A 17,310-nucleotide genomic window follows, 5' to 3' on the forward strand; every position below is an offset into this window, starting at 1 on the left:
TAAGTAAAAATAAAGAAATAAGAAAAATAGAAGGAAAAAAATAATAATTAAAGAGCAGCAGTAAAATAACAATAGTGAGGCTATATACAGGGGGTACCGGTACAGAGTCAATGTGTGGGGGCACCAGTTAGTCGAGGTAATTGAGGTAATATGTACAGTGGGACAAAAAAGTATTTAGTCAGCCACCAATTGTGCAAGTTCTCCCACTTAAAAAGATGAGAGAGGCCTGTAATTTTCATCATAGGTACACGTCAACTATGACAGACAAATTGAGAAAAGAAAATCCAGAAAATCACATTGTAGGATTTTTAATGAATTTATTTGCAAATTATGGTGGAAAATAAGTATTTGGTCACCTACAAACAAGCAAGATTTCTGGCTCTCACAGACCTGTAACTTCTTCTTTAAGAGGCTCCTCTGTCCTCCACTCGTTACCTGTATTAATGGCACCTGTTTGAACTTGTTATCAGTATAAAAGACACCTGTCCACAACCTCAAACAGTCACACTCCAAACTCCACTATGGCCAATACCAAAAGAGCTGTCAAAGGACACCAGAAACAAAAGTGTAGACCTAAACCAGGTTGGGAAGACTGAATCTGCAATAGGTAAGCAGCTTGGTTTGAAGAAATCAACTGTGGGAGCAATTATTAGGAAATGGAAGACATACAAGACCACTGATAATCTCCCTCGATCTGGGGCTCCACACAAGATCTCACCCCGTGGGGTCAAAATGATCACAAGAACGGTGAGCAAAAATCCCAGAACCACACGGGGGGACCTAGTGAATGACCTGCAGAGAGCTGGGACCAAAGTACAAAGCCTACCATCAGTAACACACTACGCCGCCAGGGACTCAAATCCTGCAGTGCTAGACGTGTCCCCCTGCTTAAGCCAGTACATGTCCAGGCCCGTCTGAAGTTTGCTAGAGTGCATCCAGAAGAGGATTGGGAGAATGTCATATGGTCAGATGAAACCAAAATATAACTTTTTGGTAAAAACTCAACTCGTTGTGTTTGGAGGACAAAGAATGCTGAGTTGCATCCAAAGAACACCATACCTACTGTGAAGCATGGGAGTGAAAACATCATACTTTGGGGCTGTTTTTCTGCAAAGGGACCAGGACGACTGATCCGTGTAAAGGAAAGAATGAATGGGGCCATGTATCGTGAGATTTTGAGTGAAAACCTCCTTCCATCAGCAAGGGCATTGAAGATGAAACGTGGCTGGGTCTTTCAGCATGACAATGATCCCAAACACACCGCCCGGGCAACGAAGGAGTGGCTTCGTAAGAAGCATTTCAAGGTCCTGGAGTCTCCAGATCTCAACCCCATAGAAAATCTTTGGAGGGAGTTGAAAGTCCGTGTTGCCCAGCGACAGCCCCAAAACATCACTGCTCTAGAGGAGATCTGCATGGAGGAATGGGCCAAAATACCAGCAACAGTGTGTGAAAACCTTGTGAAGACTTACAGAAAACGTTTGACCTGTGTCATTGCCAACAAAGGGTATATAACAAAGTATTGAGAAACTTTTGTTATTGACCAAATACTTATTTTCCACCATAATTTGCAAATAAATTCATTAAAAATCCTACAATGTGATTTTCTGGATTTTTTTTCCTCATTTTGTCTGTCATAGTTGACGTGTACCTATGATGAAAATTACAGGCCTCTCTCATCTTTTTAAGTGGGAGAACTTGCACAATTGGTGGCTGACTAAATACTTTTTTTCCCCACTGTACATGTAGGTAGAGTTAAAGTGACTATGCGTAGATAATAAACAGAGAGTAGCAGCAGCGTAAAAGAGGGGGTGGGGGGGAAATGCAAACAGTCTGGGTAGCCATTTGATTAGCTGTTCAGGAGTCTTATGGCTTGGGTGTAGAAGCTGTTAAGAAGCCTTTTGGACCTAGACTTGGCGCTCCGGTACCGCTTGCCGTGCGGTAGCAGAGAGAACAGTCTATGACTAGTCTTTGGCAGTTTTTTGGGCCTTCCTCTGACACCGCCTGGTATAGAGGTCCTGGATGGCAGGAAGCTTGGCCCCAGTGATGTACTGGGCCGTATGCACTACCCTCTGTAGCGCCTTACGGTCGGATGCTGAGCAGTTGCCATACCAGGCAGTGATGCAACCAGTCAGGATGATCTCTATGGTGCAGCTGTATAACTTTTTGAGGATCTGAGGACCCATGCCAAATCTTTTCAGGCTCCTGAGGGGGAATAGGCTTTGTCGTGCCCTCTTCACGACTGTCTTGGTGTGCTTCGACCATGATAGTTTGTTGGTGATGTGGACACCAAGGAACTTGAAGCTCTCAACCTGCTCCACTAAATCCCCGTCGATGAGAATGGGGGCGTGCTCAGTCCTCCTTTTCCTGTAGTCCACAATCATCTCCTTTGTCTTGATCCCACTGAGGGAGAGGTTGTTGTCCTGGCACCACACGGCCAGGTCTCTGACCTCCTCCCTATAGGCTGTCTCGTCGTCTCCCGTCTGGACTATTGCAACTCGCTGTTGGCTGGCCTCCCTGCCTGTGCCATTAAACCCCTACAACTCATCCAGAATGCCGCAGCCCGTCTGGTGTTCAACCTTCCCAAGTTCTCTCACGTCACCCCCCTCCTCCGCACACTCCACTGGCTTCCAGTTGAAGCTCGCATCCGCTACAAGACCATGGTGCTTGCCTATGGAGCAGTGAGGGGAACGGCACCTCTGTACCTTCAGGCTCTGATCAGTCCCTACACCCAAACGAGGGCATTGCGTTCATCCACCTCTGGCCTGCTGGCTCCCCTTCCTCTGCGGAAGCATAGTTCCCGCTCAGCCCAGGCAAAACTGTTCGCTAATCTGGCACCCCAATGGTGGAACAAGCTCCCTCACGACGCCAGGACAGCGGAGTCACTCACCACCTTCCGGAGACATTTGAAACCCCACCTCTTTAAGGAATACCTGGGATAGGATAAAGTAATCCTTCTAACCCCCCCCCCCCCCCCCCCCCAAATTGTAAAGTGGTTATCCCACTGGCTATAGGGTAAACGCACCAATTTGTGAGTCGCTCTGGCTAAAAGCGTCTGCTAAATGACGTTAATGTGCCCTTGAGCAAGGCACTTAACCCTAATTGCTCCTGTAAGTCGCTCTGGATAAGAGCGTCTGCTAAATGACTAAAATGTAAAAAAATGTAAATGTCGTTGTCGGTGATCAGGCCTACCACCGTTGTGTCGTCAGCAAACTTAATGATTTTGTTGGAGTCGTGCCTGGCCATGCAGTCATGAGTGAACAGGGAGTACAGGAGGGGACTGAGCATGCACCCCTGAGGGGCCCCTGTGTTGAGGATCAGCGTGGCGGATGTGTTGTTGCCTACCCTTACCACCTGGGGGTGGCCCGTCAGGAAGTCCAGGATCCAGTTGCAGAGGGAGGTGTTTAGTCCCAGGGTCCTTAGCTTAGTTATGAGCTTTGAGGGCGCTATGGTGTTGAATGCTGAGCTATAGTCAATGAATGGCATTCTCACGTAGGTGTTCCTTTTGTCCAGGGGTGAAAGGGCAGTGTGGAGCGCAATAGAGATTGCATCATCTGTGGATCTGTTGTGGCGGTATGCAAATTAGAGTGGGTCTAGGGCTTCTGGGATAATGGTGTTGATGTGAGCCATGACCAGCCTTTCAAAGCACTTTATGGCTACAGACGTGAGTGCTACGGGTCAGTCGTCATTTAGGCAGGTTACCTTTGTTATGTGGGCAGCTTGTCTCTCCCTTTTCTGTTTCCCTTCCTCCTTGTTTTGTCCCCTCTTTGTCTGTTGTATCTGTATGTGTGTTTGTCCCCATTATGTTGGTGCGTCTGCCGGTGTGTGTCTGGAGTGGATCGGGGGCCGTGCTCAGGATCTGCCTCTCCTGTGCAGCTGCGGGTTGTTTCCAGTGATTCCTGCCTACGCAGCTGCATCCTATTCTCTCATCAACCTGCACTACTAATTCCTGGGCATGGCTCTCCACCGGCGCCAGATCGTTGTTCTTACAGCGGTAACTTGGCTCACCAGTAGAGTTAAATTGTCTTTGTCTTCAGCCTGGCTCTTTACTCTCCTTAACCTGTCGTTTGTTTTGTCTTCAGTTCAGACATACCTCCCAACCTGCCTGCCTGCCTGCCTGCCTGCCTCAGCCTCTCCTTCCTCCGGAGCCGACTAGCCCACTCTGTTCCTTTTCTTCAGTTGTTTTTGGACTAAGACAAATTGAACTTTTATAAAAATAATTTTTGTTTCTTCCACTCCCTTAGTCGTGTTTTGTTTTTCTGAGTGCTGGGTTTAACCCTAGCGTAACAGAACGATCTGGCCATGGACCCAACAGAGAAACAGCACGGGGCAAACCAAGACAGCTTCCAACAAGCTATCCAGGCTCAAGGAACGTTGCTAGGACAGCATGACCAATTGATTCGGACTCTTTTGGAAAATAATCATCAACTGCTGAACCAGGTGACTCAGTTAACAACACAAGTCTCTAAATTGTCTGTTATCAGTTCTCCATCTCTCTCTGACCCCCAGTTTGATGCACCCCAAGTTGTTTCCTCTGACATTATGCAGGCTTCGTTCCACCGGGAACCCCCTGTCACGTCGCCTGAACCGTTCAATGGAGAATTGGACAAGTGCCGGGGATTTTTGCTTCAGTGTGACTTGATTTTTCGGCAGAGACCACTGTCGTTTTCTACTGATTCCTCTAAGGTACATTATGTTCTGGGGCTATTAAGAGGGAGAGCTCTGGTTTGGGCTGAGGCTGTGTGCTCAAATCAAACTTTGACTGGATTGACTTTTGCTGATTTTTCTGCTAAATTGAAGACTGTTTTTGACCATCCTGACCATGTGGGTAATTCCTCCAAGATACTTTTTAATTTGAGGCAGGGTTCTAACAGTGTGGCTGAGTACTCTATTGAGTTCTGGACTTGGGCAGCGGACTCCAAGTGGAACAATGTGGCACTTCAAGGAGCATTTCTAAACGGTTTGAATGAAGCCATTAAGGATGAACTGGCTGCTCGTGACGAGCCACATGATTTACATTCTCTCGTTTCCCTGTCCATTAAGCTAGACAACCGGTTGCGGGAGAGGCGTCGGGAGAGAGGCGGTCGGCCACATCTAGGAGGACGAGTTCCCCAGCCTTCAACCACTCGAGTCTCGCCTCCCCGGAGCCGGCAGCTTCTTGTTCCTGATCCCATCCCGAGCACAGAGGAGGAACCAATGCAAGTGGGTCAAGCTCGACTACCTCCAGCAGAGCGGCAACGGCGCCTCCAGGCGGGTGAGTGCCTGTACTGTGGAGACGCCACACACATTCTGGCTACATGCCCTAAGCGACCAAAAGACAAGGCTCGCTCGTAACGGTGGGTCTACTTGCGAGCCCAGAGTTAGATCCTGAACCCATCATTCCCCGATTACAAGTACCTGTAACCTTACGTTTCCAGAGTCATTCCCTGCCACTCTCAGTTCTCATAGACTCAGGTGCAGAAGACAACTTTATTAGCCACCAGTTCGTTACACAAGCTCGTATCCCCGTGGAGCCACTACCTACCCCCATTCGAGTCACAGCCCTTGATGGGCGCCTCCTCGCGGAGATAACTCATCAAACCACCCCCGTTTCCCTAGTGATTTCTGGCAATCATTGTGAAAGCATTCAGTTAAGAGTTATGTCTGGCTCAGCTACCTCCCTAGTCCTTGGCTTCCCCTGGTTGGCTCTTCACAACCCACAAATTGATTGGACACGTCACACCATTTTCAGTTGGAGCACTAACTGCCATTCAGAGTGCCTTAGGTCAGCGGTTCCCCCCACTAAGTGTAACCCAACTCATCCCTCAGCTCCTCCCGATCTGTCATCTGTCCCCAAAGAATAACATGACTTAGCTGAGGTTTTCAGTAAGGACAAGGCTCTGTCTCTACCACCACATAGGCCTTATGATTGCCCTATTGAACTGCTTCCTGGTGCTCCCTTGCCCTCTAGTCGCTTATACAATCTGTCCCGACCGGAAAGAGAGGCAATGGAGCAGTATATTGGTGATTCTCTGGCCTCGGGCATAATCTGTCCCTCGTCGTCTCCTTTGGGTGCAGGTTTCTTTTTCTTTGAAAAGAAAGACAAGTCGTTACGCCCCTGTATCGATTTCAGGGGTTTAAACAACATAACTGTTAAAAACAAGTATCCCCTTCCACTCATCAACTCAGCTTTTGAACCTCTGCATGGCGCCACAGTTTTCTCCAAGCTCGACCTCAGGAACGCTTATCACCTTGTCAGAATCCGAAAGGGAGATGAGTGGAAAACCGCTTTCAAGACTCCACTGGGGCATTTTGAGTATTTGGTCATGCCCTTTGGGCTCTCAAACGCCCCTGCTGTATTCCAAGCCATGGTGAACGATGTTCTTAGGGATTTTTTGAACCGTTTTGTCTTTGAATACCTGGATGATATTCTTATTTTTTCCAAGTCACCCGAGGAGCATGAGTCACACGTCCGTCAAGTCCTTCAACGGCTCTTGGAGAATAAGCTGTACGTCAAAGCAGAAAAGTGTGAGTTCCACAAACAGTCTACATCGTTCCTTGGTTTCATCATTGAGAGCGGGCAGGTGAAGGCGGACCCCGAGAAGATCCGGGCAGTGACGGAAATGCCCACACCCACCACCCGTAAGCAACTTCAACGATTTTTGGGCTTTGCTAACTTCTACCGTAGATTCATTAAGGGTTTTAGTAAAGTGGTGGCACCCCTTACTAGACTCACGTCCCCAAAAGTCCCTTTTCTGTGGTCCCCTGAGGCGGAGCAGGCGGTAGGGGTTTTGAAGGAACTGTTTTCCACCTCCCCCGTGTTGATACACCCCAATACCTCTCTGCAGTTTATTGTGGAGGTGGACGCGTCTGACTCAGGTGTGGGAGCAGTCCTCTCCCAGCGCTCCCCCACTGACCAAAAGCTTCACATTTTTACATTTACATTTACTTAGCAGACGCTCTTATCCAGAGCGACTTACAGGAGCAATTAGGGTTAAGTGCCTTGCTCAAGGGCACATCGACAGATTTTTCACCTAGTCGGCTCGGGGATTAGAACCAGCGACCTTTCGGTTACTGGCACAACGCTCTTACCCACTAAGCTACCTGCCGCCCCTGTGCTTTTTTCTCCAAGAAATTGTCACCCACAGAACGGAATTACGACGTTGGAAACCAGGAACTGCTGGCGGTCAAGCTAGCACTGGAAGAATGGCGGCACTGGCTGGATGGAGCTGAACTGCCGTTTGTGGTCTGGACAGACCACAAAAACTTGGCTTACGTCCAAGCCACTAAGAAACTCAACTCACGCCAAGCCAGATGGGCCCTGTTTTTTAGTAGGTTTAACTTTATTCTAACATACAGACCGGGGTCAAGAAATGTTAAACCAGATGCTTTGTCCCGCCAGTTTGCTGACCCTTCGGAGACCAGCGAGCCTGAGGCAGTCCTACCTTCCTCATGCGTCGTGGCGGCAGTACAGTGGGAGATCGAGTCTCTTGTGAAGACTGCACTTGCCACGGACCCGGGACCGGGTGATGGACCTCCCAACCTACTCTTTGTTCCCGAGACGGTCCGGTCTCAGGTGTTGCAGTGGATTCACACCTCCCGTTTTGCTGGTCACCCTGGGATGAGACGCACGTTGACGCTGCTTAAGAGACATTTTTGGTGGCCTTCAATGGAAACTGACGTTCGGGCTTTTGTGGCAGCCTGTTCAACCTGTGCTCGGGGCAAAGCCTCCCATCAGTCCCCTTCGGGGCTGCTGCTACCCCTCCCAGTTCCCAGCCGTCCCTGGTCCCACATAGCCATGGATTTTGTCACCGGCCTACCCAAGTCTGAAGGTAATGATACTATACTTACCATTGTGGACAGATTCTCTAAATCTGTTCACTATATAGCATTACCAAAATTACCGTCTGCCAGTGAGACAGCGGACCTCCTAGTCCAACATGTATTCCGTCCCCATGGAATACCTGTGGACATTGTATCTGATAGAGGCCCACAGTTTACTTCCCGTGTTTGGAAGGTTTTCTGTTCTGCTTTGGGTGCTTCCGTTAGTCTGTCCTCAGGGTTTCATCCCCAGACCAACGGTCAAACAGAAAGAGCCAATCAAGACCTCGAAGCAACCCTTCGTTGTGTGGCTGCTCAACATCCATCATCCTGGGCCAAACATCTGCCTTGGATAGAGTACGCCCACAACTCCCTCACCACCTCTGCCACCGGCCTTTCACCCTTCGTAGTAACCATGGGTTATCAACCCCCTCTGTTTCCTGCTCAGGAGAAGGAATTGGCTGTTCCTTCGGTTCAGGAGAACCTCCGCCGCTGCCAGAGAGTGTGGAGCGACGCTCGGGAAGCGTTGCTTCGGACCACCGACAAGAACAAGATGACAGCGAATAGGAGCAGGACTCCCGCACCTGTGTTTCATCCTGGTCAAGAAGTTTGGCTGTCATCAAAGAACGTACCTCTTCGTACCAAATCACGCAAGCTGTCTCCTCGGTACCTGGGTCCGTTTGTGGTGGAGTCCATCGTTAACCCCGCTGCGGTTCGTTTGAAGTTGCCTTCAGCCATGAAGATTACACCCTACTTTCCACGTCTCCCAACTGAAACCTGTGTCCTCCAGCCTTTTGTGTCCGCCGGCAGATACACCTCCACCTGTTCGCCTCATTGACGACCATCCGGCCTACACCGTCAGTAGGCTCCTGGACTCTCGGAGGCGGGGTAGGGGTCTCCAATACCTAGTCGATTGGGAAGGTTATGGACCAGAGGAGAGGTCTTGGGTCCCTAAGCGTTTTGTGTTGGATCCTCAGCTGATCACGGACTTCCATCACGACAACCCTGACAGGCCTGGTGGGTCGCCAGGTGGCGACCATTGAGGGGGGGTACTGTTATGTGGGCAGCTTGTCTCTCCCTTTTCTGTTTCCCTTCCTCCTTGTTTTGTCCCCTCTTTGTCTGTTGTATCTGTATGTGTGTTTGTCCCCATTATGTTGGTGCATCTGCCGGTGTGTGTCTGGAGTGGATCGGGGGCCGTGCTCAGGATCTGCCTCTCCTGTGCAGCTGCGGGTTGTTTCCAGTGATTCCTGCCTACGCAGCTGCATCCTATTCTCTCATCAACCTGCACTACTAATTCCTGGGCATGGCTCTCCACCGGCGCCAGATCGTTGTTCTTACTAGAGCGGTAACTTGGCTCACCAGTAGAGTTAAATTGTCTTTGTCTTCAGCCTGGCTCTTTACTCTCCTTAACCTGTCGTTTGTTTTGTCTTCAGTTCAGACATACCTCCCAACCTGCCTGCCTGCCTGCCTGCCTCAGCCTCTCCTTCATCCGGAGCCGACTAGCCCACTCTGTTCCTTTTCTTCAGTTGTTTTTGGACTAAGACAAATTGAACTTTTATAAAAAGAATTTTTGTTTCTTCCACTCCCTTAGTCGTGTTTTGTTTCTCTGAGTGCTGGGTTTAACCATAGCGTAACAACCTTAGTGTTCTTGGGCACAGTCAAACCATGAAACAAGTCTCAGAAGTGCCAGAGGAGCCCCACTTTCAAACAACATCTGTTTCAACATAAAGGAAAACTGTTGTCCATAGGGAGGATTTAAGATTGTCATTGGGAGTTTTTTTGGTCTTATTAAGTCATAGATTATGGAAAACTAACCTAAGCACTACATATCTTACCGCATAACGACGCCATCTATTTTCTTTTGTGGGTCACAAAGCAATGCACAATTTTAATGAGACATTTAGGAAACAGTTTTATGCTTTATCAATTTATTACATTAATTACATTACTATACTGATCAACATAATATTTATTAAACAAAACATTAACTACATTACTGTATTGATCAACAAAATATGTATTCAACAAAACATGAATTACATTACTGTACTAATCAACTAAATATGTATTCAACTAAACATTAACAACATATGTATTAAACAAAACATTAACTACATGACTGTCAACAACATATGACAACAGATGATACATTTCCATTGATCATCCTTGAGATGTTTCTACAACTTGATTGGAGTCCACCTGTGGTAAATTAAATTGATTGGACATGATTTGGAAAGACACACACCTGTCTATATAAGGTCCCACAGTTGACAGTGCATGTCAGAGCAAAAACCAAGCCATGACGTCGAAGGAATTGTCCATAGAGCGCCGAGACAGGATTGTGTCGAGGCACAGAACTGTTTGGCTGCATTGAAGGTCCCCAAGAACACAGTGAAGAATAGTGAAGGCTGGCACATTTTCTAAATATACTGAACAAAAATATAAAAACAACATGTAAAGTGTTGAAATAAATAAATTAATAAAAGATCCCAGAAATTGTACATGTGCACAAAAAGTTTATTTCTCTAAAATGTTGTTCACAAATTTGTTTACATCCCTGTTAGTGAGCATTTATCCTTAGTCAAGATAATCCATCCACCTGACAGGTGTGGCATATCAAGAAGCTGATTAAACACCATGATCATTACACAGGTGCACCTTGTGCTGGGGACAATAAAAGGCCACTCTAAAATGTGCAGTTTTATCGCAAAACACAATGCCACAGATGTCTCACGTTTTGAGGGAGCGTGCAATTGGCATGCTGACTGCAGGAATGTCCACGAGAGCTGTTGTCAGAGAATTGAATGTTCATTTCTCTACCATAAGCCACCTCCAACGTTGCTTTAGAGAATTTGGCAGTATGTCCAACCGGCCTCACAACCGCAGACCACGTGTAACCACGCCAGCCCAGGACCTCCATATCCGGCTTCTTCACCTGCGGGATCGTCTGAGACCAGCCACCCGGACATCTGATGAAACTGTGGGTTTGAACAACCAAAGCATTTCTGCACAAACAGTCAGAAACCGTCTCAGGGAAGCTCATCTGCGTGCTCGTCGTCCTCACCAGGGTCTTGACCTGACTGCAGTTCGGCGTCGTAACCGACTTCAGTCGGCAAATGCTCACCTTCGATGGCCACTGGCACGCTGGAAAAGTGTGCTCTTTGTGGATGAATGCTCTGTTTCAACTGTACCGGGCAGATGGTAGACAGCGTGTATGGAGTCATATGGGTGAGCGGTTTGCTGATGTCAACGTTGTGAACAGAGTGCCCCATGGTGGGGTTATGGTATTGGCAGACATAAGCTACGGACAACAAACATAATTGCATTTTATCGATGGCAAATTGAATGTACAGAGATACCGTGACGAGATCCTGAGGCCCGTTGTCGTGCCATTCATCCGCCGCCATCACCTCATGTTTCAGCATGATAATGTATTGCCCCATGTTGCAAGGATCTGTAAACAATTCCTGGAAGCTGAAAATGTCCCAGTTCTTCCATGACCTGCATACTCACCAAACATGTCACCCATTGAGCATTTTTGGGATGCTCTGGATCGACGTGTACGACAGCGTGTTCCAGTTCCCACCAATATCTAGCAACTTTGCACAGCCTTTGAAGAGGAGTGGGACAACATTCCACAGGCCACAATCAACAGCTTGATCAACTCCATGCGAAGGAGATGTGTTGTGCTGCATGAGGCAAATGCTGGTCACACCAGATACTGACTGGTGTTCTGATCCACTCCCCTACCTTTTTTTTAAAGGTATCTGTGACCAACAGATGCATATCTGTATTCCCAGTCATGTGAAATCCATAGATTAAGGCCTAATGCATTTATTTCAATTGACTGATTTCCTTATATGAACTGTAACTCAGACAAATCTTTGAAATTGTTGCATGTTGTGTTTACATTTTTGTTCAGCGTACATTCAGAACAAGAGGTACACTTACTTAGTAATGCTACACTACAGACTAAATAAGGTTTTTCTATATCAAATAGGTGCATTTTGATGTTTTGGCCCTTAAAACCATGTAACAACAAATCCTGTAAAGACCATACAATGCAAACAATTATCCTCAGAGAGCTCTGGATGCAGACTCTGTTATCGACCTGCGGTTGGGGCAACTCCCGGACATTACCTGGATTAGTTGGTGTGAAGAGTGTTGTGAGTTTTAGCGTTCCCATTGGGCAGAATTCTCTGAATTTATGCCATCATGGCTGATTGAACGTTTGCAATAGGGCTACATGAGTGGTGAGTTTTGACATTAATAGTTCCATTTTAATGATTTGATTCTTTAAACATTAGATTTTCTCTGATTTTGGGAGTCAAATATGAGGTTACCTAAAATAAAGAAACACATGCTGTTACCTCAGAATGATGATAAATCTCCCGTTGTTATCCTCCTAGATACTTCTGTGATCCCTGTGAAAATAACCACTGCTTATAACTATAAGTTAACTATAACTATAAGAAATCTAAGGTGTGTCAAATAAATGATATCCAGCTCAGGGCTCCAGCTCAGGGCTCCAGGTCAGGGCTCCAGGTCAGGGCTCCAGGTCAGGGCTCCAGCTCAGGGCTCCAGGTCAGGGCTCCAGGTCAGGGCTCCAGGTCAGGGCTCCAGCTCAGGGCTCCAGGTCAGGGCTCCAGGTCAGGACTCCAGCTCAGGGCTCCAGCTCAGGGCTCCAGCTATGCATTAGGTTTGCTAACTTTCTAGCTTCTTGGTTACAGCAGAGACATTCAATCCAGTCCTGGATCAAGATCTCCGTTTCCCTAATTGTTTTGTGCCATAAATAAATAAATATACAGTATACCCCAGTATGGTACAGAAACAGTATGACAATCTGAATACCGCTTAACCCTAGTGTTATCGTCACTCAAAGACCCTTCAGGTAAAATAACTCCTGATTTTTAAGCATTTAAAGTTAGTGCGTAAACACTGAGCTATTACCCTCATTGCTGACATGAATCCAGATCTGTCTTGTTTAAAGCTCAACCAGTACGTCTGAGTAACATAAGACAGTGATAATAGATGGAATAATGAGAGATAGAGGAATGTATTACAGCAAATAGAAATGACCAAAGCAGTGCAATGGCATGAACAGACTACAAATCATGTACAGATCAAAACAAGACCAAGTGTTTTACATACTTAGAAAACTGTTAACGGGACCTCAACTGTTCTGGAGTCCAAAGATTAGAAGACGTGGAGACGACAATCACATAATTTGAAATGATCTGATGTACAGACGTAGAGGGAAGAAGGAACCTGAAATGATCTGATGTACAGACGTAGTGGGAAGAAGGAACCTGAAATGATCTGATGTACAGACGTAGTGGGAAGAAGGAACCTGAAAGCAAAATGAATCAGATGAAAGAGATGAAAAGTGAAATGCATCAAATTGAAAAAAGAAAGGGAATCATACAGATACGCTGGTTTAAAAGTTAACTTTCGTCCTGATTAAAATCCAATAAATAGCTTACATTGTACAGTAAATTCAATTGAAAAAAACTTTAGATTAAAATAAAATGTGCAATTATGCTTCCTGCCACAATGCTCTGCAGGCAGCGTGACGCAAGTAAACAATGATCATTTTACCATCTGTGTGTTCATGGTCTCAAAAGACAGAAATTAAAGACATTTAGCAGAACAGCGTAATAGATAAGAGATACATTTTAAAGTGTCATCAAATACCTTTATTTGCTTTTGGCTGTCAGTTACTGTCTCTTCAGGGATGTTGTGGCGGGAAAATCCTGAGGGCCAGTTGAGATGATGGGAGGCATGATTTTCATAACCTAAGCACGAATGCAAAACCAGCTAGCATAACGGCCGCAATATTTCACTAATGCAAAAGACACATAAACTGTGATCACAATTAGTCCAATTTTAAATAGACGGCAAGATTTGTGAATTGTAACAGAGTTTGTCAACAGCATGATACAGGTGGCGCACGCAAAGGCAGATGCAAGGGGCGCTATTCAGAACGCTCGTCTTTTTATCTCACCGTTGTTTGTTCACAGCGTGTCTTTGCATGAGGAAAAGGTTGCCCAAGGTGCGTTTCAAAGTGTGTCCAGGTCTCTCTTGCAAAAGCGATTTGTCTCAATGTGCTGTGTTTAGGGTTGTGGATCACGGTCTCCTCTTTCACTCACCCCATCAGGGAGCTCACGTGCCTTGGTTGAGGGAAGACATGGTCTCAGCCCTGGGGGGAGCAGTGGAGAACGCATGGCAGTCTGACATTCTATGGAGTTCAAGGTGAGTCCATATGTTGAAGTACATCAAGCAAGACTCAAATACATCCATAGCACAGACACATACAAGACAGCTGGGAATGGGAGCCTTAACAATGTCACTGAGGGACACGGTCTGGTATGTTCAGATCTAGAAGCTAATTACAGAGGCTCAAGGCTGAAGCTAGGCACAGGTGTGAAGTTGTGGGAGTCAAGGGGGCTCCTACAGTTTACAGGAGAAAATACAGGGCATTAACCCCATGCACACACAGGTCTCGAAGGAGCTAACTTTCTTTCCAGTTATGTCAACCACCACATTACAACCTCGTAGACAGCTTCACACTTTCACTGTCTCGAAGGAGGTAACTTTCTTTCCAGTTATGTCAACCACCACATTACAACCTCGTAGACAGCTTCACACTTTCACTGTCTCGAAGGAGGTAACTTTCTTTCCAGTTATGTCAACCACCACATTACAACCTTGTAGACACAGCTTCACACTTTCACTAATGTCTTCTCACATCCACCGTTCCAATAATCACATTATTGTGTGCATATAATCATACACAATGTCTGTTGCAATTGAGACCCCAAAAAACTATTTCTGAATAATAACCTTGCCTGGGACATTGTGGCACGCAGGTCAAAACGTTTGTTACTCACCTGATATTGTATTGACCACCAAATAACGTAATAACTTAGTACATTATCCGGGAAACAGTTACATATCAGTTCAACCGTTTTATTAAATTAACTGGCTTTTTATGACATTATCCGATTTTATTACATTACAAAATAATAAGTTATTACATTACCCGGGTTTTATTACATGATAAAATAAGTTTATTACATTATCCAGTGTTATAACGTTATCCATTGTCAAAGGGCAGGATAATGTTGACGTTGGCCTAATTTAAACTATACATATACCCTTATGATCGTCTAGAACTTGTTCATATCAGTGTTGTAACCAGGCCTTAAGACTGACTTCATGTAAACATTAAACAGAGGATGCTATTAAACTATAGAAAAGGCTATTTATCAAGGTAGCTTTAGTGGTTAAGAGCGTTGTGCCAGTAACCGAAAGGTCACTGGTTCTAATCCCCGAGCCGACTAGGTGAAAAAAATCTGTCGATGTGCCCTTGAGCAAGGCACTTAACCCTAATTGCTCATGTAAGTCGCTCTGGATAAGAGCGTCTGCTAAATGACTAAAAATGTAAATGTAATTGTTTCAAATGGGATATTGTCTTTTGAAGGTGAACATGTTAACTGGTATGTGTCATGGTGGAAGCAGATGCATAACGCACCTAATGCACTCAAGCACATTGTGGTCAGTTGGAATCCAAGAACAATTTGACAGGTTTATCTTTGTCCTCAAGGATAAAGGAAAGGAACAATGACGCATAAACAAGATGGGGCCTAGGGTTATACTTACCGTAGCTGTTGCTCTGTGACAATGGAAAGGACCGTGACCTTGCCTTGGCGAACAAAGGAGGACAGCTGCAGTTGTCTTGCAATGATTTCAGTATACGCGTCAGATTTTTTTTTTTTTAAACCTTGTTTCTATTGAACATTGCCATACTAATAAAGGCATTTTTTATGAATTGTATGAAGAGAGCCTTGGTCCTCCTTTCATTATGATGAACAATTCACCCCTTTTGACCAAAGAGCACCTTCTGTCTACCAACATCTACTACTGTGTACCTTGGTAGCGCTTCCCTTCCTCCTCTTTCTATTACACAGTATAATTGGTATGAATAGTACGGGGGCAAGAAACAACCCAACACCTTTATACTTGCCTTTCTTCTTCTTTCTTACTAGCACAGATTTGCCCGATTAGCTGCTTTATTGAGGAAAGTTTGACTTACTATGACTGTGGTTGTCAGACTTAAGTAAGTGACTTTGAACAATAGCGTCTGCTAAATGACTAAAATGTAAATTAATCTGCACACCGAGTTCAATTCGGTCCTAGCAAGTACTGTTGATTTGCCGCACCTGGAGGAAAAAGGTGTGCTGTCCTGAATGTTGCACTTTATAGAAAATGCTTCAAGAGAATCATACATGTTCTACTTAATATATATCTATCTGCATTTATTAAAAAGCACAATTATATGATAAAACACAATCAACATGAGATTCTCAATCTCTCCTTGCGCAAACATACATACCGTACATGAATGTACATTGTGTCTGAGACTGACCCGTGGAGGAGGGTGCTAAAACGGGATCCGAAATGTTGTCAACACGAAGTCATCTCATAAAGTGACAGTCCAAATTAGGAGTTACGCACCCTGGGTTTTTTTTTGTTGTCCCCTCCTCTGTCCTCATTGATAGCCCGTCTTCTACACACCTCTACTTCCAAATACAGATATTTTTAAAATAATCGGAGTAACTTTTGCAAGGCCCTTGTCCATATAGGGCTGAACAACACCCTTTATAAAGAGGGATGCAGGGTCTGGAGAGAAACAGACCAGGGAGACAGAAGGCACCGGACTGTCATCCTAAAGGTAAGCACATAGAGGCAGTCTGCAACAACTATGATTCCCACAAGGCACAAATCAGCAAATACACAGCTGGTCAGGTGATTGATGTTGGTCTTTGTATTTGTCTATTTCATTCTCAGTAGAGATCCTTTCCACCAAACTCTTCCAAGAGGTGACCACTGACCAACAACCGGTAAGGATCGTTAACTTCCACACTAAGGTTGTAGAGTGTAGACACTCTCTTGACTAAGGCACAGGCCTACATATATATATTTAAAGTCATGGGATGCATTTGCTTGGTTATTTAAGTTATTGATGTGAAAACGTTTTTTTATAGGGTTTTACAGCAGTACATTTTGCCTTAACTGCATCTGCAATTAACTGAATTTGGGCCATCAAAAGTCTGACCGTAATTAAGGTGATTTAATTCGTAATTAATTACACAAGAGCATGTGTTGAGGATTGAAGATTGCAGTCTCTCTAGCTTGAGATGAACTTGTTATTCAGCCAGGATACCAATTGAGAATCCCAGCCTAGAGTAACACTTTACTGAAGCCAAACAAATATTATTAAGACATGATCATTATGCATTATAAGACTTGTCATAAGTGACTATGAACTGCTTATAATATATAAGTATCGTTGCGAACGGCGGGGCAGGGAAGCAAACCCGGGCCGCTGGTATGAAAGGCAAACACCCTACACATCGTGCTGATAGGGTTAACTCACTTAAGAGGGAATTGTAACATGGCTCATATTAGTGAGGGTCGTTACACTGCCCCCTCCGAACAGGAAAGGCGCAT

This window comes from Coregonus lavaretus, assembly GCF_964263955.1.
Source record: "Coregonus lavaretus genome assembly, contig: HAP1_SCAFFOLD_510, whole genome shotgun sequence".
In the NCBI taxonomy this organism is placed as follows: domain Eukaryota; kingdom Metazoa; phylum Chordata; class Actinopteri; order Salmoniformes; family Salmonidae; genus Coregonus; species Coregonus lavaretus.